Genomic DNA, 26,177 nt, shown 5'->3' with positions numbered 1-26,177 from the left:
ATTCAATTCACTTTAAGGCCTTCTCCCGTTCAATCCAACTAAAAATCCTATTCTCTTCCTTTCCCTCTCTCGTTTACATAACATTCTACCCTCTAACACCGTTTTCAACATCCCCTCCCCGCTAAGTACTCCCTTCATCCATACCTTCTGTCTCCTCCGTATCTCATCTAAAAGCTGCCTCTCCTTACCCACCATATCCAACACTTCGCCGCTCCCAAACTCTTTACCAACCTTTTCTTTAAACTCTTACATAACGATCCTCTCAAAATCTCCTTCCTGTTCATGAACATTGAACACCTCCTTTGCTAATGCAATTCCCTTCCTGATGTTCTTATTATTGTATCCGTTTTCCTCTAATGTGCTGTAAACGAACATATGTGCAAATAAAACTATTAGTTAATGAGATTAGTTAGTTGAAACTATTAGTTAGAGCGGATAGTTGGCGTAATAAGAGATTCATGCACGAGTAATAACATGCCAATAAATGCATACGGATAGCTAGTATAGTAGACTGGGGGAAATAGGAGCAGCTGAGCATTTTAATCCGCAACATGGGTTCCGGTTCAGACAGATTTTATCGGTGTACAAAATAAAAATGCAAAGGAAAGATGTACGATTTGTCAAGAACATCGATAAGAGACGGAGTGCGTTAAGAGCTGGTACAGAAATTGGTTTGGAAGCCTGCGTGCTAGACTTCGATTGCAAGAGCAGTTGAGAAAAGGCGGCGACACGGAGACCATCATCTAGGAATGCCACCAAGTGTCTTGGTCCATCGGAGACGTTAAAATAATGTGAGGCACTTTGCCGAACGGATTGGTATCCATTTTTCTCTGAAAGTTAATAAAACATAGGTGGGACTCAGTAGTAAAATCACTCCAATGTGTCCTTATTTTATTTGTAGTTTAGTATACAGGTGGATTTCTAACCACCCTCGCTACAAGACGACTCAGGTGGTTTACGGGGTAGTATCTGGATGTGAATAAAATGCCATAACAGTCATTATGAATGAGAGCCCGGGTAGCTCAGTCGGTAGAGCATCAGACTTTTAATCTGAGGGTCCAGGGTTCAAGTCCCTGCTCGGGCGAAATTTTTATGGGTATGTTTTTTTATGGGTAACCGACGGTCGCGGTTTCGAGTCACGCTTGGGTATGTTGTTCATATCTAGGGTATGGTATTCTGTGCGCGTGTTATTTGTTAAATTTGTTGATCACCACGATTTTAAATGCCAAAATGTGCTGTATTCAGCAGTGTGAGGATAAATAAATAAGTTGTGCTGTGCCCCAAAAAATTATTCTTTGCCAATTATGGATTGAAAAGTTTGTTAGAACACCGTTACGTTGTAATGTAGAAACGAATGCTCGGTTGGAACCTGTCTGATGTAGAAAAGAGCGTTATGCGGTAATGAATCGGGTATATCAAGGAAAGGCGATAATTACGCACCGTGGGGGAGGAGAGTCAAGCAATTGAGACTGGCAGTGGCGTAATTAGGAATATGCTTTGGGGGGATAGAATGTCTTGGGGTGGGTATCTCCCCGACCCCTCCCCATGCAACGGTGGGGGGGGGGGGGTCGGGTTAATGTCTAAATATATGAAAGCGTGAATGAATACGAAAATGCACCGTGTAACCACCCAACTTGTGCGAATGCATGAACGGAAAATCGAACCTGTTCTAATTTGGTTCATGCATTCGTACATTTTCCGTTCTGGTCCACCAAAATCGTTCGCGCAAACGTACTTTAACTTGTACGCGTTAATGTACCGTGTAACCGGGCCTTAATACCTTATAGAACACCTTTCATTGTCACATCAGCACGTGCTATTGCTCAAAGGCAGGGGAGTGGGAACAACCGGGATATTTTTGGCGCGCAATTTCATCGAACGATGTAAACATGCTCATATTTGTATACGTACCACCCTATCGGAGCCCGCATAAAGTAGGGGTAGGCTAATAGTACGTACAGGGGCTTCTTCTTCATTAAAACATACATTTTTTCGAGAAGATTCCCCTTAGATGGCGTGACAACGCCGCAATAGTGGTCCATGGTCCACGCTCTTTCATCGGACTGCCTTGGGGCGAAATCACAACATGCCTGCCGTGCCGGCGAGCTGGTATCGTGAGGGAGGGATGGTTGGTAGGGGGAAATGAGAAGCGAAGGGGGGTGGGCAGAGATTCGGGGGAGGGAGGGGAGTTGTGGAATGGAGGGGAGGGGAGAGAGGCTGAGGACAAGGTCAGTGGCTCCGCGATAGGATCACACCCATCCCACATCAGTTCCATTCCTCAGTCGTGAGTGGCACCTCATGCAATGCCTTGCACATCGCTCGCTAACCCCGGTGTGTGCCGTTTGAGGTTGACCGAGAATATTGGAGAATATGTCTTAAAGATAACACGTAATGCAGTAGCGGATACAGAAAACACACAAAGGGGGGGGGGGGGGTCGCAACAGATATCTTGAGTTGCCTTTATTTTTATAACAATATAAAATAATCAAGTCACATGATAGTAAATGAAAATCTTAACTAAAGTGATAATACACATATAAAAGACAAGAAGTGATGAGGGCTCAGGGGAGTTAGTTAATAAAAGACTCCGTTCCCCACTTTAAGCACGCGATTTAAGTCCATTCTCCACGGAATGCACTCAAAGAAAGAAACCTTTCAGTGCACCTCTTGCAGTGCCCAGCGATTGCATAATGAGAGTCATTCGTAGCAATATTTATTAATTTTACTTTCTGGTGATTATTTTCTGTCACTAATATATCTGTTATCCACACATAAAAGTGAATGAGACCATATTGCATCCACCCGCTTGCCGCGTCGCCGTACTCTCCGCCGCCGCCGGCCAGAACCGGAGTCGTCCGTGCGTTCGAAAAAACGATTTAAAATTCGGGGTTGCAAATTGGTGCGAGTTTTGACTTTAGATTCACAATATAGAAGCTTCAAAGAACGACATGATATAAGTTACTTAGTGTAAGCCGGTGATAATGTTTACTTTTTTTCTACGTTTATGTAAAAAAATGGGTTGGAAACAGGCTCCGCCATTTTGTTATGTATCTATGGTTATTGATGAAACAAAATCTTAAAAACCCTTCAAATGAAAGAATAAGAAGTGTCAACTAAGATGGTATAACAGTTTTGTCGATAAAACTATTTATAAAATCACTGCACGAGGATAAAGTCGGCAATTTTCAGAAAAAATCGAGGGTGGTCGTTTTTTGCTAAATTTGCTCAACTTCGACCTCACATATATTGGTAAAAAGAAAACACAGAACCAAAATAATCTGGGTGGTTATGCACAATTTATTTGAGAATGTGTATGCGAAGTTTCAACTTCCTAGCTCAAAAAAATCGATTTTGAGGTTTTGGCCAGCTTTTTTCTATTCTAGCCCACTGTGCGACGGTAGGGAAAGGGCTGGAAGGGATGGGACGGGGAAAAACACCTTAACGCTACAGAAGCGAAAAGTGCCCACTAGCTAGCGAAACCAGGCGTCAGCCATTACTGAGCCAGCGATTTTAAAGGATTATCATATGAGGAAGAATAATCCAACGATCAAATCACTAGATAATGTAAAAGATAATGCCATCTAATCATATAAAAAAGTCACAATTGTGGTTCTGACATGCTTGAAAATACGAGCGGACCCGCAACAGAGGGGCGCGCGCCCTCCATCTGTATCCGCCACTGATGTAATGTCATAGAGTGAGTATATTCTTAAGGCCGTTTTACACGGTACATGGAATTGCGCAGGTTAGAGCTGCATTAATTTCTAAAATGGTGTGGAATTGCGCGAATGTATGAACGAAATTAGAACAGGGGCTATTTTGCCGTCTCGCATCCACGCATTCTCGCATGTGTTCTAGCAATTCACCGCTTTACACGACGCAATTTTGATTGCGCCTTCACACGTACGTCAGACTGCGCAATTCCGTGTACCGTGTGAAACGGCCTTTATAAGTATATACTTACTTGATGGTAATGTTCATCTACATACTACCCCGCAAGCCGCCTATAAAGGTGTGTGGCAGGGGATGTTAGGACACCGTCCGTTTACTTACAAAAAGCAAAACTCAAACAACTGCGACTAGCATTTATTAAAGCCTTCTATGGTTCCGGGGAAAAAAGAATTTCCATATCTATCCGTTCGACAAAATATCTCCCTAAATTTATTGCTTCTGTCGGATCGGGAAGTATAGCGGGCTTTCATATTATGTTATCCGTGTCGATCTTAAAGATATCCATTCTCAATTATTTAAGGAATCTAGGTAATGCTGTCTGTACGCCCGTAGCAGTCTATGACGAATCGCTTTCCTTGATATTTTATTCCAAGTTCCAGTTCACGGATTAAGTTTTTCTGCACCGGATTCCATATGCTATCTGAATATTGCGTGTTTGGACGAGTACGAAATAGCACCTTTCTTTTACTTTCTCATATTGGAATATAATATTTGTCCCAAAATTTTTCTATTTAATCATAATAGTTGTTGTCCACACAAATTCCGTGATAAGTATTTATTCTGAATCATCCAGTCTTGAGACTACCTTCTTTAACGTCGGTTTGGAAGTAAAAATGAGAACAAATCAATCTTAAGGAGTACCTACTTAGATTGACATGAGAGTGCCATTGAGGCAAAGGTGTTGTTCAATGAATTAAATTAGCGCAATACCTAGGCTAATTTACGGAAAAATTAGCGTGTGATTTGATCAGTTTGTAATTCATGTGAATTTGTTCGTCTAAGCTGAGTCGTAGTTTCAGCACTGCTCTACTTCTTTGTGCTAACTATAAGTATTTCAGACCACAGAAACATATTTTGCGTTGTTGGAAAAAATTTGATTCTAAAAACAACTCTTTTTAATGAAACACTGCACCGAAATACGGTTTACTTCTCTGACAATGGCTTGGTAAGCTAGTCCTCGACGAATTTGTTAGTAATCACAACATCTTTATGACCGTGTGGGGTCCATGTAGGATTCCTCTTGCACGCTGCATGCTGGTGGCAGATCACCCACTGCCAGACACCCTAGAGGTGTCTAGCAGGATATTATGCAGATGTAGACCAACGACTCTTGTGCCAGAATGTGGGCTTGAGAAGTCAACACCTTGTTCTGTTAACCTAGTCCGAGATTTGCCTTTGAAGAAGATGGTTTGATGGTGTAACTGGTGGCGTAACGACCGGCTTCGAATCCTGAATCGGTTTTTCCATGGCTAATTTCATCCTGGCTAAAGGTGCGCGTACTTCATTTCGATAGAGACCTTATTGTTAGTTTTTAAATGAGTTGGAATATCAACTTGGATGTTTTTCAAAATTTAAGAAATTTATTAAACTGATTGATTATATGGGTTTCCGTTGAGAATCTCCCTGATCTTGAGAAATATCCAAAAGATAATAGTCAGCAACCACGGACTCAATGTGAGGGCCGGCCTTTCCCCCTTCGCAATCCCATAGTTGCTTCAGCCGTCGAGTCATCCCCCGACATAAACTAGTAAAACAATATGCAATAGGTACTCTCCAAAGATCAGGAAGAAGAATCAACCTCGACGTGCGGTTTTAGGGAATTCGCGAAGCATGAACTACGGTGGGATAGGCTGAGATATTACAAATATGTGCGCGGAAATTTCCTTTTACTTCTCCGACAAAACGGAAAATTACGACAACAAACAGGTACCAATTTCCTATATCAGCATACAGAAGCATATAACATCATTATGGGTCGTAAGAACTCATAAAATCATCAACTTACTATCGCAACAATTCTATTAATTTTCCCGGCTAAAAGTACAATTATTTTCAATGAATATATACTCACACCGGCACCTCAAAACGACCGGAGTCGGCGTTGGAATCGAGTAACATTCAAAAGTCTCTTGATAGTAATCTTTAGTCAACATGTAGCTAAAGGGTTAAATGTGACACAGTAATATCCTGTATAAGACCAAAAGAAAAATATAATTAATTACCAATGAATAAAAGGAAATCACTACCCATTCTACGCGACGCGATGCAAGATATCATATCTTTAAAATGCAAACCTTGACGCGCTTCCCTCCATGAGCCTCCATAGCTCAGGGGTTAGAGCACTGGTCTTGTAAACCAGGGGTCGAGAGTTCAAATCTCTCTGGAGGCAGATTTTTTTTCACTCTCTTTTTACAATTTTACGGCGGGCGAATAATGGTAACGCAGTCAGTTTTTACGAAATTGACGCCCTTCGTATTTGTTTGCATTATTTGCTATTGGAGAATATTTTACGTCACACTTGGTTCAAGCGGAGCGGGAAAGTCGTTCTTCGAGTGATAATCGCCGCAAGACTACGTACGGCAGTCACTTTTTAAGACGATGTTTTTGAAGACATGACGTTTTATTATTGGGAAATATGAATCGAAAATTGAGGAAATAAATTTTACAATTTCAGAAGCAATGCATGGGAAGAAGGCACAGAATGCTAACAAAGTTTGCGGCAAATTTTGCGATCCTACGTGGTAGTCAATGTTCACCTGTTTTTCTACTGGCAAGGCTGGATTGTGAGAATACTGTGACACAATATTAACAATACTTAAAACTATCTTCAGGTAGTAACGAGTTAAATCAGATGATTTTGAATAATTATGATAGCTTAATATAATGACAAATATTAACAAGGAATCTGTTACACAGTAATTTTGATTATATTACCCCTCCTGGCAGTAATTATATTTTGTTTGAAGTTTTCGAGAGCTTATCATTTACACTTCGTGATACAAAAATGGTAACCTATCGAAATATCCATTTTTTATCACAGCTTAAGGACGAGATGAAGCAATGACGTTTCGAAATTCGGAAGCTATGAGCGGATTGGCTATGTTTTAAGTGGAAATGAAGTTATTAGCAATTACAAGAGTTTCTACATAACCCACCTTGAACAAAGCGAAACTTCCCTCCAAGGACTGCGGGTGCCTTGCGGTTTGTGCTCAACAATTGAATCGGAGAATGGGTAACTAGAGAAGCCGTATTGAAAACAGGCTACGCTCCCCATAGGCTGCTAACATCCCACGTACCTATGACGATAGCCAAACAGCGAAAATCGATCCAGCCAATCATTTTATCAGGGCATAGCACATCAGAGCGAGGGATTAATACTATGACGTTTCAAGGCTCAGCTGATCAATCGGCGAAAAGGTGACAGATGTCCCCAAAGTTTTATTAACAGAATATTTTTTATACCATTGTGCTCGGCCTGAGGTACAATAATTGAGCAGCGAAGTTCAACGAAACATATGCTAACGTTTCGGAAGAATTTTAGGTTTCTGCTATTGGGTGTACGTTTCAAGAATTTGACAATCCTCTAAAAATGTATATTCATATAACGGCATATGAAAGATGGAAAGTTATTCCAATAAATTAGATTCCATCTGATTTCCGCAAAGGGATACATTTAGAAAAAGAATTCTTCATAAGTATTCTTCAGTAAGTAGTAGAAGCAGTAATGACCGCGAATTGTTAAGTCCATGTATTTGATAACGTTGACAGTTTTGGTGAAGTAATGGTTAAGACCTCCATTTCTGGTAAATATCTCTCCTTAATTAAGATACTAATTATTTATCATCGGAAAATAAAAACAAATAAATAGTAACAAACATTCCTCATGAAATTCATAGAAACAATTAGAACGTATAGATTACGAACTTTGTGGGGAGCAGAAGAGGTTTTCCGCTCCAAGCCCGAGGTCGCGCATGGGCTCCTCAACGCTCGGCACGCGCTACTCCCATCTTGCGGCCAAACTGATAACTACGTGTTGTACCTCCATACGAAGTTATCTCGGTTCTCGGACAGCAAAGCGGAGAGAGGGTTCAAAAAACAAAAAAGCTAAAAGCACGTATTGGGAATGGGCGTTTTAAAATACAACGGAAAATAATCCATAATGTAATTGGCTATAGAAAATTACACGATGATCAGAGAAGAGATATTAAACTTAACCTACAAGGACAATTCGTAGAATTTTTGATAAAACATTTGATAAGATGGACAAATTTGAAGTATAATGCGTGAGACGGATCAAAGAATCATTTTAATGAGATATTCAATGAGATAAAATATAAATATAAGAGAAACAAATGAAAGCACGTTCATCCAATCGATTCATTTTGCGTTTCGTTATGCGAACTCAAATAATATTACACGTCCGAATTTGAAAACTTAGATATAAGTAAAAAAATATGTAACATCATGCAATTATTAGTGAAAGGATAGAAAAATAACCACATCAACCTCCAGGTTGGAACCCTGAACGAATGAGTGAGATATAATGTCACTGAAATGCAATGAAATTAGTGAATGTAACCCGGATGATCTTTACTGATGAGTATCAATTAATTTCTAACACATTACGCCCAATCTCCCGAGGAGAAATAGGTATTTTCATCACGCTAAATAGATATCATTCGAATAAATAAAAGCTTACCAGCCAGACGCACATATAAAGAGACAACCGCAGGTGCACACTTTTTGCCTCTCCTCAGAGGAAAACTTATTTGCCTACACTAAATGCTTTTTCCGTAGTAGGATGGTCGCACATCATGAGAAATAATTTCATGTTTACGATTCATCCCCCCTACGAATGTCATACCGCTGACTTTAAGGTATTACTGTAAAGGACTACAAAGTTTTAGGACATTGTTATCTGCGCTGTGTGAATGCGTTTTTTTTGCTGCGATGCGTTTTTTAAACATTCTTTTAATTTATTTCTGCCTTTTAACCGGACTTTACTATTTCCACCGACGAGGCTGATCCAATCAAATTTTACAGTCATTAACACCACATACAACCTTCCAGCCTTTCCGAGTGGCTATGCACACTTTGGGAAAGATCGAAAGGTGGTAGAAAACGAGGATATGTAAGGGGGATTTTAATGCTAGGGAAGAGAGAGTGGGAGGATAAAAGCATAACAGCTTGAATGAGTGGGGATAGAGGCAGAGGATGGAAAGACAGGTTTGGAGCGGTTGCGACTGCGTTTGACAGGCGTCCCCAGCACCACGTCGAAGTTCCAAACGCTGAAAAGCATTGAGCCGAGACCCAACGCGAAGGACCAAGCCACTCAGAGGCAGGGGCGGCTTCAGCATCAAATATTTGGGGGGGGGGGGTTCATGACCCTGGGTCGGGGGGTTTTGGTATACCCCCCTTTAGAGAGGGACGTTCTCACGTGCGAAATATTTCTGTCAATTCCCATGTTTTTACGCATTTTGGGACCTAAAATTTCACTTTTAATCTTAACCACCTACATTATCCTCTATTTGCTATGCTCCTATCATCCATATTGTTCACTAACCCTCTTCCCGTAAGCACATGAAGAACACAGCTATCGCTACTGGTATGAATCCATTTTAACCCTAATACGGGCAAGGTGAGTCTCTTGGACTCATCGCATTACATCTTTGAGGTTTTTATTATGTTAATGAAATGTCAGCATGTTGTAAATTTTTTACTTCTTCTAATAGTATATTTCTTATAAATTAGAGTAATTCAAACTTCTTTCGGAATGAATGTAACATAGAAATAATTTTTCCCCCTGGATTCCCACAAATCCGGCCAAGGTGAGTCTGTTTGCACGAAATGTAAAAAGTAATATGCATTTTACAAATATTTGGTTCAAATTGTCAAAATAATGTAAAATTATCACTTGTACATGTAACGATAAATATTTGGTGTTTTATGTAGTGAAAACAGAAAGAATTAGTAAAAAGAGTCCACTGTACTCACTGTTTGACTATGTACGAAATTAATAAGTAATGTAAAACTTTTGTTAAATAAAAAATAATCAATTTTATGTTAAATGATTCTATAGTGCACAATATGTAAAAATTGAAGTGAAAAGTAATATTTTTTCACTGTTTAATAGTTTAAATTAAAAGCATAAGTTAAAAGAATCCATTGGACTCACCTTGCCCGATTACGTCAGAAAAATATGTTGCCCGTATTAGGGTTAATCCCTCCTATTCATCATATTTTACTAAACATGAGTGCATAAACATTTTATGTGCAATATGTATGTTTTAAAATTGATAAACTTTCAAAATATTCATATTGTTCCCCAAATTAGTGATAAAATTACGACTATTCAGAGGAAGGAGGACGTGATGGACATGACAGAAATCTCTATGTAGATGGGACTTTACTTCCTAATCTCTATATTAGGTCAGCATTCAGGCGTTTTAAGCTATCTCCGAAATTCAATTGTGGGATGTGAAGTAAAATACGTATTTTTGTAAGGAATCAACATGTTTCACTGTGTTGCAGCAACATCAGGACTATTGCATTGTAGCCCTGATCAGCATTTATTTTGCCGAAGCTTACCGTCTTAATTGGCAAGGCAGTTGGCTAAGTTTTTTTACAATATTAAAAATTATATTTTTGAGAACGATGCAATGGTTCAGGCTCTTAAAACTTTTCCATCTTTCATACAACTTATGGCACAAACAGATTTCGAGACTTACACGCAGTAGTGATTAATATTACATTTGGATTTACATCGCATGATATCCTGCTTGGCTTAAAAAAATATTTTTTTTCGAGTTGGGCTGTTTAACCTCTTCAGACCCAGGGTACACACACGTGCATCTCCACAGATTTATTACTATAATTATTCAAGTGTGAATTATTGTCTAAGCTAATACGGGCAAGGCGAGTCTCTCGGACTCATCGCATCAAATTTTTATCAATATGTTTTGTAATTGAAATGTCAGCGTGGCGCAAATTTTTGACTTCCCCTTTTTATGTATTTCCTATAAAATACAGTAATTTAAACTCGTTTCAGAACTAAAGTAACTTGGAATTTTTTTTCCAATTAACGTCAAATCCGGGCAAGGTGAGTCCGTGAGACTCAATATGCTTCTTATTTTCTTCTGCCTCTTCAGATCCCGAAAGTGACCATAACAGTGAGGCATCAGAATAAATCGCCTGTCGGGAAGGTAGAAGCACTGCTGATCATAATTTAGACTTGTCTGCGGAACTATTACTGACAGAAAGTTACAAAGGGAGTAATCATGATCAAGGGCGTACCCAAGATCAAAACTGGGGGGGGGGGGCACGATCGTTCAAGTGGTAACATTTTAGCATGGAGAAGATGAATGAAACCAACATTTTGAGAAAATTATAAGGCCAGTTTTCTTAATGAATTCTATGACACGGCTTAGGCGGTCAGGGTGATCGCCCAGAATACATTCTAGGCTGTCCCTGACGACTATCCTGTCTCGCGTAAGCTGATACTCATCACACTTCGTCAGATGGTGTCTCACAGTTAGAGTGCAGTCACAATAGCCACATCGCGGTGGCGTTTTCTCTTCAGGGCGCAATGATCGATTCTCAGTCTTGCAATGACGACCTCCTCCCTACGTTTCCTCCCAACAGAAGAGGGCCACATTGACGTAACCGGTTTGGTCATTCTCAGTTTGTAGTTCGTTACGTTCGTCCATGCGTCACTCCACTGCCGTAGAAGAAGACCAGTATTTTGTATTTTTATGTTGTGTTAAAAAAAAGAGTAAGGTAAAAAAGCCAAGGGGAAGTGAGTGCATAGGGAGGAAGATAGATCGAGAGGAAGGCCCCATCCTTCAAGGCTTTTACCACCAGGGGAAGACCCAACCCCTCCCCTTCCACCCTCCAAACCCCCCCTCCTACCTCTACAGTTTCCCCCTACTCCTTTTGGTTTATACGTGCAGGTATTTTAGATGATCAATCAATGTACTCCTCGCCTGAGGTCGAAGCAGAGCGTTGGAACCATGGTAGTGATTGCTAATAAATATTCTATGCGGAAAAACATTGTTTAATTTTCATTCTATATGATTAAATTCCATAAAATAACGCCCCAAACCATTAGCCTCATTATGTACCCTGGTTCTACCATAGAGATATCAAGTATTTGGTTGCCCATTAAGGAGGAATTTCTGTGCCATAAGGCGTCACTATATATCATCCTATAACATTATGATCGTGGAAAATCGCAAGTATTTATTTAAATATGGAAAAATACAACTTCATAACGCTCGAAGCCTCGGATTTTAGGCGTAAAATCTTAAGTTAACAGTTTAGGAGGACATATATAGGTCAATAAATACCCAAAATAAAAAACTAGACGCTATTGAGAGAAGCGAAATATGATGAAAAACTTCATAATTAGCTATTGAGCTCGAGTACATGTTTGGTGTCGATTCCACGAATTAAGAAAAAATGCTTTCAACCCGCGAAGGGTGTTAGAGGGCACGGATGAAGGAGTACGTGTTTTCCCCTGAGGAGAGCCGACAAAAACAAAACCCTTGCGAGAGGGGTTTGGCGCTTGAAACTAATTAATCAGCTCTCTCAAATCCGAAGTTCACGCATAGACGTGGACAAATGGATTGCCGGAGCCTTTTAGAGGCGTATTTAATTACGTCAGGGGCACGTTAACGGACGCCAAACTTGACGAAAAACTTTCTCGAGAGGCAGGAGCAGATTGATTGCCGATATTTTTTTGTTTCGTGGGCGCGAACCGAGGAAAAGAAATACTCTGAAATGCGAAAAAAATTGAGGAGCTAGCTAATCATGCCTAGGTACAGGAAAAAAATTCGGGGGCCGCTCACTCATTTTGGACTCGTGGTATGAGGACACAAAAGGGTTGTAGTTAATTCAGTAAAATGAGACGACAACGAAAAGGTAAAGTGATATCATCAATTGGGTGACACCTTTTTTAATATTCACCTCGATCAACTTAACACAGAGTGACATTAGGGGATTGAGAAAAGTGATTTATTTGCTTTTTATTAAAGCATTCTGCCGATTTAGGTAGGTTTTCATGGAGTACGTGGGAAAAATTATGTGAGCCTCCCCTTCCATCAAGTACTTCCCTCTTCAATTCACAACAAGGACTACTCCCTTTTATTCTATCTAAAAATCCTATTCTCTTCCTTCCCTTCCCTCGTTTACCTAACATTCTACCCTCTAACTCCGTTTTCAACATCCCCTCCCCGCTAAGTACTCCCTCCACCCATACCTTGTCTCCTCCGTATCTCATCTAAAAGTTGCCTCTCCTCACCCACCATATCCAGCGCTTCGTCGTTCCTCCTCCTCTCTGTCCATTTCACCTTCTCTATTCTTCTCCATACCCACATCTCGAATTCCTCCAATATTCTCCTCCGTATGCCATCTAAAAGCTGCCTGTCCAACACTTTTTTTACACTGGGAAACACGACTGCCCTACGTCTCCATATTGAATTCAATGCAATCAAATATTAAGGAACATAACACTAGAATAATGTTTTTTCCAAACTTTCATTAGAAATGAAGAAAGAAATATTGACTTCAGGGAAATATAGTTGAGTGAAGTCACCTGAATTTTTCTGTCGCCGGCCAAAGGCACTTCTGCTCTGCACGGCTAAGCGGCTTTATCCTTCACTTATTTCCTGTGTACCAATATTCCTCTACAACTTCTAGCTGTATGAGACAGAGTTTACCTTCCCATCGAGAAATGAACTTGGTTCATAACCTCGCAATGATTTGTTAGTTCAAGACTCCACGTTTATCCTCCGTCTCTCATATTTACCGCAGACATATTTATGCATCCCAAATATACCTACTGGTTATCACTCCTCAACATTAGCTCAAAATATTTACCTCTTTTTCTCCTTATGCTTGGTATACCCCACGGAATCATGATAGAAATGAAATGAAGGCACAATACCATAGTTCTCTCAGGGTGATTTGCACATTAAAGCTCTGAATGGAGTCAAATCATGTTGTTTACATGATAATGGCGCTACAGCTGGATCAAATTGACGGAAGAAAAACTAGGAGAAAAAAAATAAAGAATGAATTCTCAGCTATAGTGAAACTTGGTTATTGCGACTTCGGTCGTAGCGTCAACACGGATATAACGTCATTCGTTACCAATTGTAAGTGTCGCCAAACTTAAAATGTAAGCATTGATAAAACCTCGGATTCCAATTCCTCGTATATAACGTCTGCTAAATCTGACCCCAAGCAACAAAGTAACCTTAATAAAAATGGCTAAAATGGGCGACGCTCGCAACATAGTGCATCACAGACGTACATTCACGCGCGTTTATTTTTGGATACGGCCTGCCCCCTGCGCCACCCTCGCCATTACTAAAACACTATAATGTATTCGTTGCTTAAAAATTCTTCATTTTGATCAATTTTTTTGCACAAAATTTTAAATAGCAGAACACTATTAATCATAAATTTAGTTGTATTTATACCAATAATCTCAGTATGCATTTAATGGAAAATCGTAACTTTTCATTTCTCCTGCGTTATTAGTTAATAAGTGAAATTACTCTTTTTTACTGTCATCTGATATAGCCTCAATTATTATGTGGCCCCTTGAATGACGTTGTAACCAAGTTATACTGTATTCTGGTTGCGCTAATTTTGCGTTTTAACCTCAATGAATTACGTATATGTTGGCAATTATTCTTTTTTACACCCAAATATATTTGTTTTAAATCGGGCAGCGATTCTAACTAATTCAAACTAATTCCTTAAGACCCGTGCTGATCGTGTATTTCAAAATCCAGACTCAGAAAGGGGCGGAGTAAATTCCTTGCACCTGATAAGGGTGATGACGAAAAATTCTCAAAAATGCAGGGGCCAATGAACCGACAGACGATGGGGAAGGCTTCGATGACACTAGACTCGACACTAAGGGGGAGTTTCCTCCCTCGGTGTCATATTGTTACCATACGAGGGATTCACTCGATGACAGGGAAAGTTAGGGGCGATAATCACTCACTCCACAGCTCAACCGCCGCGACGGGGACTGGAATATGATAGCACGAGTAAGTGATATCTCAAACCACTAATTAACACTGGATTCGCAGGAAGGCGTCAAAGCAACACCATCAATCTCACCCAGGGATACGTGCAGATCCGTAAAATTCATTTGAAAACTGATCCTTCAGTGTAAAATACTTTATCTTTTCCGCCATTGTAACAATGCCACGATTTTTTTCCCACGACGTTTCATTCAACTCTGTCAGAACTTAATCCCAAGGCATAGGCGGATTTATGGGGGGGGGGGGGGGGGGGCGTGCAACCCCCCAAACGCTTAAAGAATAGACACAATTTTGTACACGGTTATCATTACCTTCGATTTGTTTTGTGAATTACGGAGCCTCAATCATTTCATTTCACATTAATAACTTTCATATGAAAATAAATAGAATATTTAGTACAGTAATTGTTGGTTCTTGTTTTTCATCTCAAGTATGAGAAGATCGTTTGCCTGGCAGACCGTTCTGCCCCCCCACCCCCACCAGAAAAAATCCTGGATCGCCCCTTTCCCAAGGAATTCACTCCCGCATTCCAACTTGCGGTAGAACCAGCGATTGTAATGAAGAAGTGAAATAGAGTCCAGTATGAATGTTTAGAATTAAAATTCGAATACAAAATATCTGTGAATGACAGTTTGTTTGCTAATGGTATAAATGGTGACAAAATTTTGTTAATATACGTTATAATAACAATTATATTAAATATCTTTGGCACATGGCACAAAAACTGGTGGCGGCGGGGTATTTTCCTCGCCTGCCTTACCATATTTCGCGGGTTCGAGTCCCGCCTGAGTATGTAGCCCCTATCCAGGCCATGTCTATATTCGTCCTGCGTTGTTGTTTGAGGCACTCACTCGCTGTGAAGGCGCTGTTTACGGGGCGATTTGGATAGATAAATAAATAAATTAAATATAAAGAATGTATCATAAACAGGGTTTTACGGTATCTTTAGCATTAAATGAAATAATTAAGAATTTACGTTTTATTTTTATGAAGCAGGGTCTCATGAAATTTAACCTTCATTGATCTCTGAGAGTTTTATATTCCGCTGGCCTCAAAAGCCTCAATTCCCCATGTTCATTGGCGCTTGAACCATGTCTAAAGTGATCTGGTAGTTGACAAAAGCGCGGTTATTCGTTGGGCAACGCGTGTTTCATCATTATTATCTACGTTTCGTTTCGTCCCTGAGTTTTAGTTTAGTTTAGTATAGGAACGTAACTATAGAATTTTTACTGGTTTTGAGTTTCGTTTAGTTTCTAATGCTATCCCTGGGGATGGTGAAGAAGTTATTGAAGCAATAAGACGTTGGCTCTGAAAACGACCAGTGGAATAGTATCTTGCAGACATACAGGCCCTCCCTTCCAGGTGACGTCAAGGTATACCATTAAATGGAGATTACGTTGAAAAATAGGCTTAAGTAGCTAAAAGATTGGGGAATAACATGGTGTAATCGAACGCTGAATAAACAACCGCTGTTTCATTAAAAAAAATGTGTTGTATTCCGTATTGAACTTCCCTGGTATGTTAGTTTATTCCACCATAATGACGAATACACACGTGCAAGTAAATTTAGTTCGATATTCGCATGTAAGTACAGTGGCACCTCGAGATACGAGTGCTCTAATATACGAGATGTTTCAGATACGAGCAGTCGAGCGAGCGAAATTTCGCTTTGAAATACGAGCGAAATTGGAGATACGAGGAACGGCCGATTGCGGCGCTGCGCACGGCGAAAAAGGCAAAAACCAATGAAGAGAAAAGCAGTGACTAAAATTAAGCATACAGTAGCATTGTTGTTGTTCGTGATTTGCATTTAAGTGATCAAAATACAAATACACTTTATAATTCCAGTTTTTTTCTTTAAATTTTCCTTTTATTATGTTTTTACACAACATTTTAAAATGCATTTTTCATTCAAAACACGTAAAAAGAAGCGATTAAGGTAGCACTTTTGGGAAATGAAGGGATTAATGGCATTTCAATTAATTTCTATGGGGAAAATTGCTTAGAGATCCAAGTAAGGTTACGGAAATTAACTCGTATCTCAAGGTATCACTGTATTTCATTACGCATTGAAGCGAGTGTTTTATATTTAGAGGTATGTCATGGCCTCTTTCCAGATTAATGAACCATGAAATATTATGCCGGTTTCATAATTCTAACAACGTTTTCGTTTAAACTATATAAAGTCAAGATTATAATAATTCAGATAAATGTAACTAGCATGTAAAATATTAATCACTGTCGAATATAAATAATAACTTGGCACTTAGTTTTTCCATATAAATAAACCATTTTTGACCTTGGATTTCGCCAATAATTGCCCCATAAACTCGATCGTCGACGAACTCAGGATGGTAAAATAAAGTTATTTTCACGTGAAACTAAAAAGTACCAGATAATTGTTTCCATTATGAAGCGGTTCCACCAATTTAATACGGATACATTGAGCCATATTAACGAATGAACGTACCCTCCCACGAGAGAACTGATGTTGACACCGAGAGTAAACGATGAAAATAACTCAGTGCTAGGTACAAGAGTAGCAGAAGCATCCCACGGGACAGAATCAATCTAGCACCCTTGGGAAACAGCAAGCACTTCCGAAAAACACTCCAGAAGAGCTTCAAGATCTCGCGGATTACGAAGAGGATCTCGTTTTTCTGCTCCGAGAGTTTTGACGGCGTGGAGAGTTGACTACTACATCGCTCTTCTCGCAGGCAAGCAGTCGCTGATGGGAGCGAGAGTCTGGCTTGTAAACACGGTGACATGTCCCAAGGTATTCATCCCTGAAATTCTACGCTAACACTTGAATACACAAAACACCGTCCTAAATAAACATCGCTCCATTAATTCTCGCCTCGAGACTTGCGTGCTTTCTCATCCAAAAGCCTCGCATTTTTATTATTTCCAACATTTCCCCTCCCAACTTTGCCATCCGAAAAACCCCTCTTCATCAAAACACCCCACCCTTTTCCGTGAGAATTTATTTCAATTCATATATTTCATCAAATTCGAATCTGTACTCTCATTTTATTAAACGGACGGCCAAGAAAGGCTAAATCAACACAAAATTTTCCGATTAAACTCTCCGCGTAGTTCAACATGATTTAAGAGATTATAACAAAGGTTCAATGACGCTTATAGGTATATTAGATATTTCATATCAATAGAAATACGAAATAATAATGAAACATAAAAAAATTTAATTCGACATAATTTAATACTGTACGACCAAGGTTTCGGCTTGGCAAGACATCATCTGGTGAACCATGCCACATCGAAATGTAGGTCGTGCAGTATTGAATTTACGATGATAAACAAAGAATTTCACATTTCAATATATTAAGTCAATTCCATAAAGTCACGCCCAAGACAACGAGTTTTAAGAAATAATAAATTTATAAAACGGCTGTTTTGAAGACCAAAACAAAATAATGAAATATATACAGAGTACCATGGTGTGAGCACATAAGCTCGATACTAATGGCGAATCTTTTTATTTTTTTATTATTCTCAAGCCACCGAATACAACTCATATTGGCCATTTTACATTAGGGGTAATCAGAAACTATAACAAGGAAACGTACAAGGATATCCATGCCCTGCACAGGGGAAACCTACCCTGGTGGGACTCGAACCTGCGACCATTTATTTGACAGGCGAGGACATTACCCCGCCGCTACCGAGGACGGCAACTCTAATAATAAGAATCAGGAATATTTTGAGATGACAAGACACAACGAAATAAAGTTCAGATTGAGAAGGAGAAATAAGGGAAAAACTGAAGCATAAAAAGAATAATACCAGTTAACAATTATGAAATAATGAAGAAAAAAAATCACCGCTGTATAATATCTCTGGACAATTATTTTTGGCGGGAGAATATTACTGTACCGAGTATAGGCGGATCTAGGGGGGGGGGGGGAGGCATGGGGGCACGTATCCCCCCCCCCAGACCCTAAAAAAATGCAAGATTATTAATGTGGTCCCATTATCATTGCGTTCGTTTTGTATTTAAAGGTATCCTTGTGCCCCCCCAGAACAAAAATCCTGGGTACGGCTTTGCTTGTGCCCCCCTAGAAAGAAATCCTGGATCCACCTCTGGTACCGAGACAAGTGTACTGTAAAAGTAATAGAGATGTAGTGAAAGTGTCGTTTCGACATTAGACGGCTACTCAGGAACACATCAGGCATTTCAAACTTTTAAAAGTTACGCCGCATGATATATATCTTATGAACCAATGACGAGGTAGCTTTATTTAAGAGTAAGGAGGAACTGTCAGTGTATTAGGAAAAAGTTTTCACAAATTGAAGCTTAGAGGTGCAAGTAAAAAGTAAATGAAAGAGTTTTGAAGTGATTTAAGAATTCCTTGAGTGTAAAGGTGACTTGCTTATGCATGAACACGAACGGCTAGTGAAGACCAAGAGAATTTTTCATTAGAATCAATGCGAGCATAGAGATAACAGTGCGAGCGCCTATTTTCACTGTGGATAGTGGCATTGACATTTAGCTGTTAGTTTGGAAAGAAGAAAAAAGGCCCAACTTATGGGGCGCAACCCACGATAAATAAAAAGGCCGTAATATGAGATTACCCAAGAAACCAGGTAACCTGATTTCACAGGCATTTTTCTTCCTTTTTTATAACCAAGTGCACAGCATCTGCTTTAATTGCACGTTCTTCTACCTTCGCTAAACTCAATTGGCCGGACGCGGTTATCGTTCGCGCCAATTTATCGCGCTGTCCGCGTCCATTTGAAACGGGTCGGACGACTGGCTAATCACGGAAAGTTAACTAAAAAAAACTTAATACCTCGACAAAACTAAATAGGCATGAAACATTTCAAAGGACACTACTTACTGTAAATAGTTAAATACATATAAATCCAGATAATAATTAATTTAATTTTTAGTTGCGTAGGGAAAAAGCATAACGTCTGGGCTTTTATCCCCATAGTTAACAGGTTGGAAGCACGACTTTTATGGTCTGAGACCTTGAAGTAAGTTCAATCCTTTCCATGTTTCCCTCCTCTGATCATCTGCGGCGTAAAGTATTTTGTCCCAATCAGTAAATGCGATATGATAGCGAATTTATTTAGTGCTTTGAACATATACGTGGACTGATATACCACTTTATCCTTTCATGTCCTCAAGGCAACATCAACCCATACCACTATTCATATATACACCGCAGGAGATATTATTCTCTGCTACTTGTTTTGGCTTGCGATGCGCAGCGCAACTCGTGAAGTGTTTGACACTAGTGAACCAGGGCAAGCTCTTCATGGCTCATCGTGATTTTTTTTAACGGGACCAACATTTTGCCATGGCAACGCAACTACTGTTTACTTGATCGAGGATGTGTATGATATCTTAATCCTGAATCACACGATAATTTGTTTCGTCCCTCTTAGTGACCGCTCGAGTGATCATTTTTCTGAATCACGCGGTCTCTCCCGCCATCGCTCCTCGCATCATTCCCGATATTACAGCTCTATTACGTTACCTATATCGTTCCCATGATTGTCAAACGTTGCCCTGCAATCGCTCCATACGGGAATGCGTTCTGATGGGCTGATATGGGGTTTCAGCGACGGAAAAAGCGACCAGACGAGTGATGAAAATAGTAATGGGGATCCTCATTATTGGGGTGATCGCGAAAACAATTGCGCGTGATGCTCATTTGCGAGTGATCACTCGAATGATCGCTGGAGTGATCACTTGAAAATGGCGATAAAAATGATCGTGTGATTCAGGATTTAGCAACTGGCGACTTGGAAGCAGTAGCTTATCTCTGATAGCACGCAATTCTCGCCCCGTGAAAATCTTTTCACTCAGTTCTCAAATAGGAATTCGAGTTGCCAGTAATATCAACCTTCCAACATTCCGGAAAGGAGGTCACCACCGTGAACGAGTGCATCCTAATGCTTGCATATTCATTCGAGAAGGAGGTAAAACCTCAAAGGGCATCCTCGAAAATCTAAAAAGTGACTTGGCAACTGCAGTCGTAATCTAACTATGAACAGCAAATCCCATGAACTATAGTTAGTAGCACGGAGAATGTAAGTTCAGCGTGAAATGTCACAGAAATCATCCTCACAGCCTGTAAGTAACAAGAAAAATGTTGACAAATCTAAACTTGAAGGCATGTCCTATTAACTTAAAAATACATATCAACAGAAAAGGCCAAGGGGGTGTAAATTACCTCGTCTGTCGCATGAAAGCATGAGTTATTTCGTTAGAAAGCTTTACATTGGAGAGATATTCTATAATACTGTATTAGTTTAGAAGAACCTCATTTGTACAATGAATATATGAGAACAAAATCCGTCTTTATGAAGAGAAAATGTTGTGCCGAGTAGCTTGCCCCAGTAACTTGCAACTATATTCACAGAAAATACGAGCAAGATTGTGAGCCACATCGTCAGTCGCCTGGGAGCATGGGTTACTGCGACAATGAAAACCATGTTTATGAAGAAAAAGGAAGGAAGCATCAATCGGGTAAAATGCATGGGAATAGAGATTTTGTCGGGATGCATAAATGAAAGTTGAGTACTTGTAACGTCTCTTGCTATCTTGTTATTTGTTTAGAGTCCTTTTTTTATAAGATATTCCTTTCCGGTAAATACCGACAATCCAGGATGCTTTCCTCTTTCACGTGCAGGGGGCAATTCACTCAATCATTCACCAGAGTCCTCTGGATTGCCGCAAATACACTACATAACCCTATGAGGGAGTAGTGTAGAGAAATTCCATCGAGAGGGCTCTGTTATCCATCATTTTCCGAATTCACTCCACTTCGAAACCTTCCAACACCTCGAATCGCGAAGAATGGCGTAGCGTAAACACGGCTGGAACGAGAGAGGGGACGAAAGGGACACAGAACATTGTCGTTTCTCCTCCATATTTATTTTAGAGGGAGTTAGTTCAGGATGTGTCTTCGTTGTGTTCTCTGGAGAGGTTGGTGCGATTGAGGTGGGTGGAACTGAGGAGGAATTGCAAAGATTGAGCTGTGGAAGACTGGAAAATGGGAGACGAGCAATGGAAAATGCTGAAAATGAAAAAAATAATGCCAAGCTGTCACAAAAAAATGTGAACACAAGGGATGTAAGCGAAGGCTTCTCAAGCGTGGGAAAAATGAGTGGAAGTTTTGTGCACACGCCAAGAAAACGTCAATGAAATATTCTTCGTGGAATGAAGATAGTGAAACGATGAGTGCTATGTCAAGCTTTATAAAATACACCATTAAAATTTCTTCCCATCTTTATAAATCTGAATACAACAAAGAGAAGCATTACATACCGTTAAAATAGGTCGTATCAGGAAAAGCATTTATAAATATGATTAGCACCAATCACGCCGATGATGTATACCTCCAGGAATACAATGAAATTATGGATTTAAATTTATTATAACAGTTTGAAATATTAAGACAGATTATAAATAAAATTTCATTGAATAATCTACAAAATTAGGAGTTTAGTTATGAAGTCAAACGTTCGAAGGAGCATTGTTGCTTTTTTGATTGTATCTGTAGATATTGCAATAACATATTTCAAAATACTTTGAAATGCCGGACTTTAATACCTAACAACATATTATTTCTGTACATGGATGATTAAGAGCAGACAAGCGCGAGATAAACTGAATATTCACTCATGGCATTACTTCAGCAGGGAAAATATGAATTCGGAAGCGCAAAATTGGACTTTAATTGTAATAATTTCATAGAAAGCATTGATACTTGTAAAGATACATTTAAAGCTATTATTAGTTGAGAATTAACGTCGCATGCGCAGAGAAAACTGAATTTGACTTTCAAATGAACTTAACCTCAGAACTCAATCAGTGAAAACAAGATACTCGTATTATAGAGGATACAGTATATGACCACATACGCACATCTAAAAATAAACCTCTCTCATTGTTTAAAAATTCCATGGTGTACCTCAGTGGAATTTTATAAAAAAAAGCAATATCGATGAGCCATTAAAATCTGGTCAACGTGTTTTTATCCATGATTTAGTAGTGATTAGGTTGGATTTCGAATTACATTGAATTTTGAACCGTATTAATATCAGTTGTTATGAAATGACTTTACGTACGGGTTGCGGCTCCATAGTATAGTTTTTCTGGGCACAATAAGAATATATATAAAATTTTAAAAAAATTCAATTTTTAGCAATTATTTATAGCAATTTAGCAATTTATAGTGTTGCATAATTAATGTTATTCTAAACATCAATAGCTTCTGATAATACCATTCCTAGAAATATCATTGGAACTACCTCTCTTCGGCTTCAATTTTGAAGATGAATATTCTGAACTACAGAGAAGAACCTCCTTATAAGAAATTCCCAAACGACCCTCCTTCTTTCAGCACGTACGGGATTTAGAGCATAAAGATATTACTCGTGGGATGTGACATTTGGGTTGGATGCGAAAACAATATTCATCGTCAAAAGAGACCGGCCGAAAAGTTTGGCACCATTTCTTTGCAAGTGCCGGATGGACCCTTTTGAAAAAGAAAGGAGACAAAGAGCTGCCAAAAATATATATATTCACAGACATGAAAGGGGGAGAAGAATCCTTTCAAGATTGATACAAATGGTTTTGGAACCCAAGTCTAACGATATGGAAGGATCTTTTTGAAAGAGGCTTGAGCCATGTAGAGCAGAAATAAGGAAGCGAGTGAAAAGGAACGCAGATGAATGTTGATGGAGTAGAGGGGATGGTGGGAAATGGAGTCTGGTGGACGCATGGGGAGGCTTAAGAAACGGGAAGTGGAAAGGGGGAAGGCGTGAGGGAGGGAGGGGAGGAATTTGATATGCCACGGAGCTCCTGTGGAGACAGAGACTGGGCTGTTGGCTTAAGAGGACGCATCACTCACCCTAAATCGGGCTCTTTCTTATATCGATGGCTAAGTTCTAACAACACGTATCTCAAAAATAGCAACTTTTCGGGAAAGCAAAAGAAACTATCCATATTTTTAATTGTACACTGAAATTAAAAACCAAAAATTCATAAAACTGAATAAGATGCATACATGGGTGTACCAAGCGACGGGCAGGAGGGTTCAGCTGACTCCCCCCTAGAGGCAAGAATCGCAAATGTCTTTAAGGAAAATAATATTTTTTCAAGCAAATAATTTTAAAAACTAATATAGAGCTGTTACAGTTTCCTTAAAATGTTGATTTCATTCCCATTTTCCATGGTTAAATCTTACCTACAACTTGAAAAACCATGGCTTGACTCCCCCCCTACTTTTAATACTGGGTACGCCCTTGGAAGCTTACAATTGCAATCAAGCAGTTGTTTTTTGCTTGAATTTTATTTTTTAGATGTCGTTGCGTTTTGTTTAAGATACCTGTCTCAAACCGACCAAATTTTGAGATAAGAGTTGTTAGAACTTAGCCATCGATATAGTGAATTAACACTGGTTTAAAATTTTTGCTTTTACCTTTACCTTTTCTGGGTGTTATGAAGTAGACTTTTCTTATCACTTATTGCTAAGGGAGGTTTGTAGAAAAAAACGGGTATTAAATCATTCGTGCAGAGAGCTTATTCGAGAAGCTACACAATTCGTATGTCAATGCGCCCGTGGAAATAAAAATATAAAAAGAGGGATTAAAAAACTCACTTTTTTTCAAAAACAATAATAAATCACTGATCATCAATATGAAAAAATAAGCCTTTCATCATTCGGAGATTCATTACAAGGGTGACAATTATTAGAAATGAGTAAGAATTGGCACAAAAATTAATATCTAAACTCAATCAGCACCCAGTCTTTATTCTCCGAGGGATGAAAAGCTAAATTCTTCAATTGCATTTTATTGTTTCTAGAAAAAATCGTGTTTTTGAATTTTTAATGTTATTTTCATTTTCTACTTTTAACCCTTTCTTACCCAGAGCTGCTATTCGGGGAAATTAAATTTTAAGACTTCTCATTTTAATATGTGAAAATATTCTACCCAATCATAATTACTACTACGTCAACTAAGTACATATTTCACCATTAAAATATACAGCGCAAAAGAACACGAAGTTTAAATCTTTCCTGAATAGGGCTGAAAATGAATCCTTTTGGATGTTACTTGGGAGCAAAATTTTTGTTTTAATGGGTAAGTGGTGAATAGTGTAATCGAATAAACCAGAGGTGTTAAAGAATTTCAGTCAACAAAATTATAACTAATGCCATGTATTGAGAAAATTTACAACTTGATTTCCATAAAAAACCCAGTGAATTAATTAGAGCGCAATGAATCAAAATTTAAAAATTGAAATAATTGAATATTGTAGTTACCATTAGAAGCAACGAATTGTGCAAAAATTCAAGCCGATGCGACTGTGGGAAGTGGATTAAAACTAATAACAAGATTCCATCGATGAACAAAAGAGAAGAAGCAAGGTGAGAGAGGGTGTGTAAAAATTAACAATAAATCATTCGTATGGAGAAATTACTGAGAGAGGTGGATGAATTCTGCTATTTGGAAAGCAAAATAACTAGTGACGGGAGAAGTAAGAAAGAAATTATCAGCAGAATAGCTCAGGTGAAGAGAGCATTGCACCAAAAGAGAGACCTGCTTACAGCGGGAAACTTAAATATGGAAGTAAAGAAACAATTTATAAGAACTTACATCTGGAGTATGCTCCTATACGGAAGTGAGGCATGGACAATGACCGCAGCGGAGAAAGCAAGGATAGAGGCCTTTGAAATGTGGTGCTACAGAAGAATGATGAAAATCAAATGGATCGATCGAGTTCGTAACGAGGAAGTCCTAAGAAGGGTAGGAGAGAAGAGAAGCCTCATGAAAACCTTAATAAGAAGACGGAACAACCTTATAGGCCACATCTTGAGACATGATGGCCTGATGAAGACAATCGTCGAAGGACAAGTGGAAGGAAAGAATGGAAAAGGAAGACCCCGAACAAAATATATGGAACAAGTAAAGAGAGATGTGAAAGAGAAGAAATACGTAGGTGTGAAAAGATTAGCTGATAGGAGAACTGAGTGGAGAGCTGCGTCAAACCAATCCTAGGATTGTTGACCAGTGATGATGATGATGATGGAGAAATTAGCGTGAGATTCTACTACCTGCGCGTCTTTGGTGGCGTTGATGGAACAACAGTTGCGTGGAACCGAGTCAAACTAGCGCAAAAAATAGTTTGGCCTATTTTGAATAGCGGGAAACTTTGGAACACTTATTGCAATTTTTCCAGCTGTTAATCGAGGGAGAAGATACCGTGAAATGCAAAATAACGTGGAAGTGGAAGGGACATGAGAAATAAACTTCGAATAAGAAATTTATGCGGCTTAGAAATGACTCAACCTCAATTTCAACACCTTTACTGTCATAGTTCCACAGAAGAATAATAGATGGCGTCCA

At 39.2% G+C, this 26,177-nt stretch overlaps 2 non-coding genes across 2 annotated transcripts; both read left to right on the top strand.

The window, feature by feature from the left end:
• Positions 1-1,011: 1,011 nt before the first annotated feature.
• Trnak-uuu lies at positions 1,012-1,084 on the top strand. Its single transcript has one exon. It is a non-coding gene; the product is annotated as a tRNA-Lys (tRNA).
• A 4,964-nt stretch (positions 1,085-6,048) lies between these two features.
• On the top strand, positions 6,049-6,121 carry Trnat-ugu. Its single transcript has one exon. It is a non-coding gene; the product is annotated as a tRNA-Thr (tRNA).
• The last annotated feature ends 20,056 nt before the right edge of the window (positions 6,122-26,177 follow it).

The sequence above is a fragment of the Ischnura elegans genome, chromosome 8, assembly GCF_921293095.1.
Source record: "Ischnura elegans chromosome 8, ioIscEleg1.1, whole genome shotgun sequence".
NCBI classification, from domain to species: Eukaryota; Metazoa; Arthropoda; class Insecta; order Odonata; family Coenagrionidae; genus Ischnura; species Ischnura elegans.
This window is presented reverse-complemented; position numbering and strand designations above follow the sequence as displayed.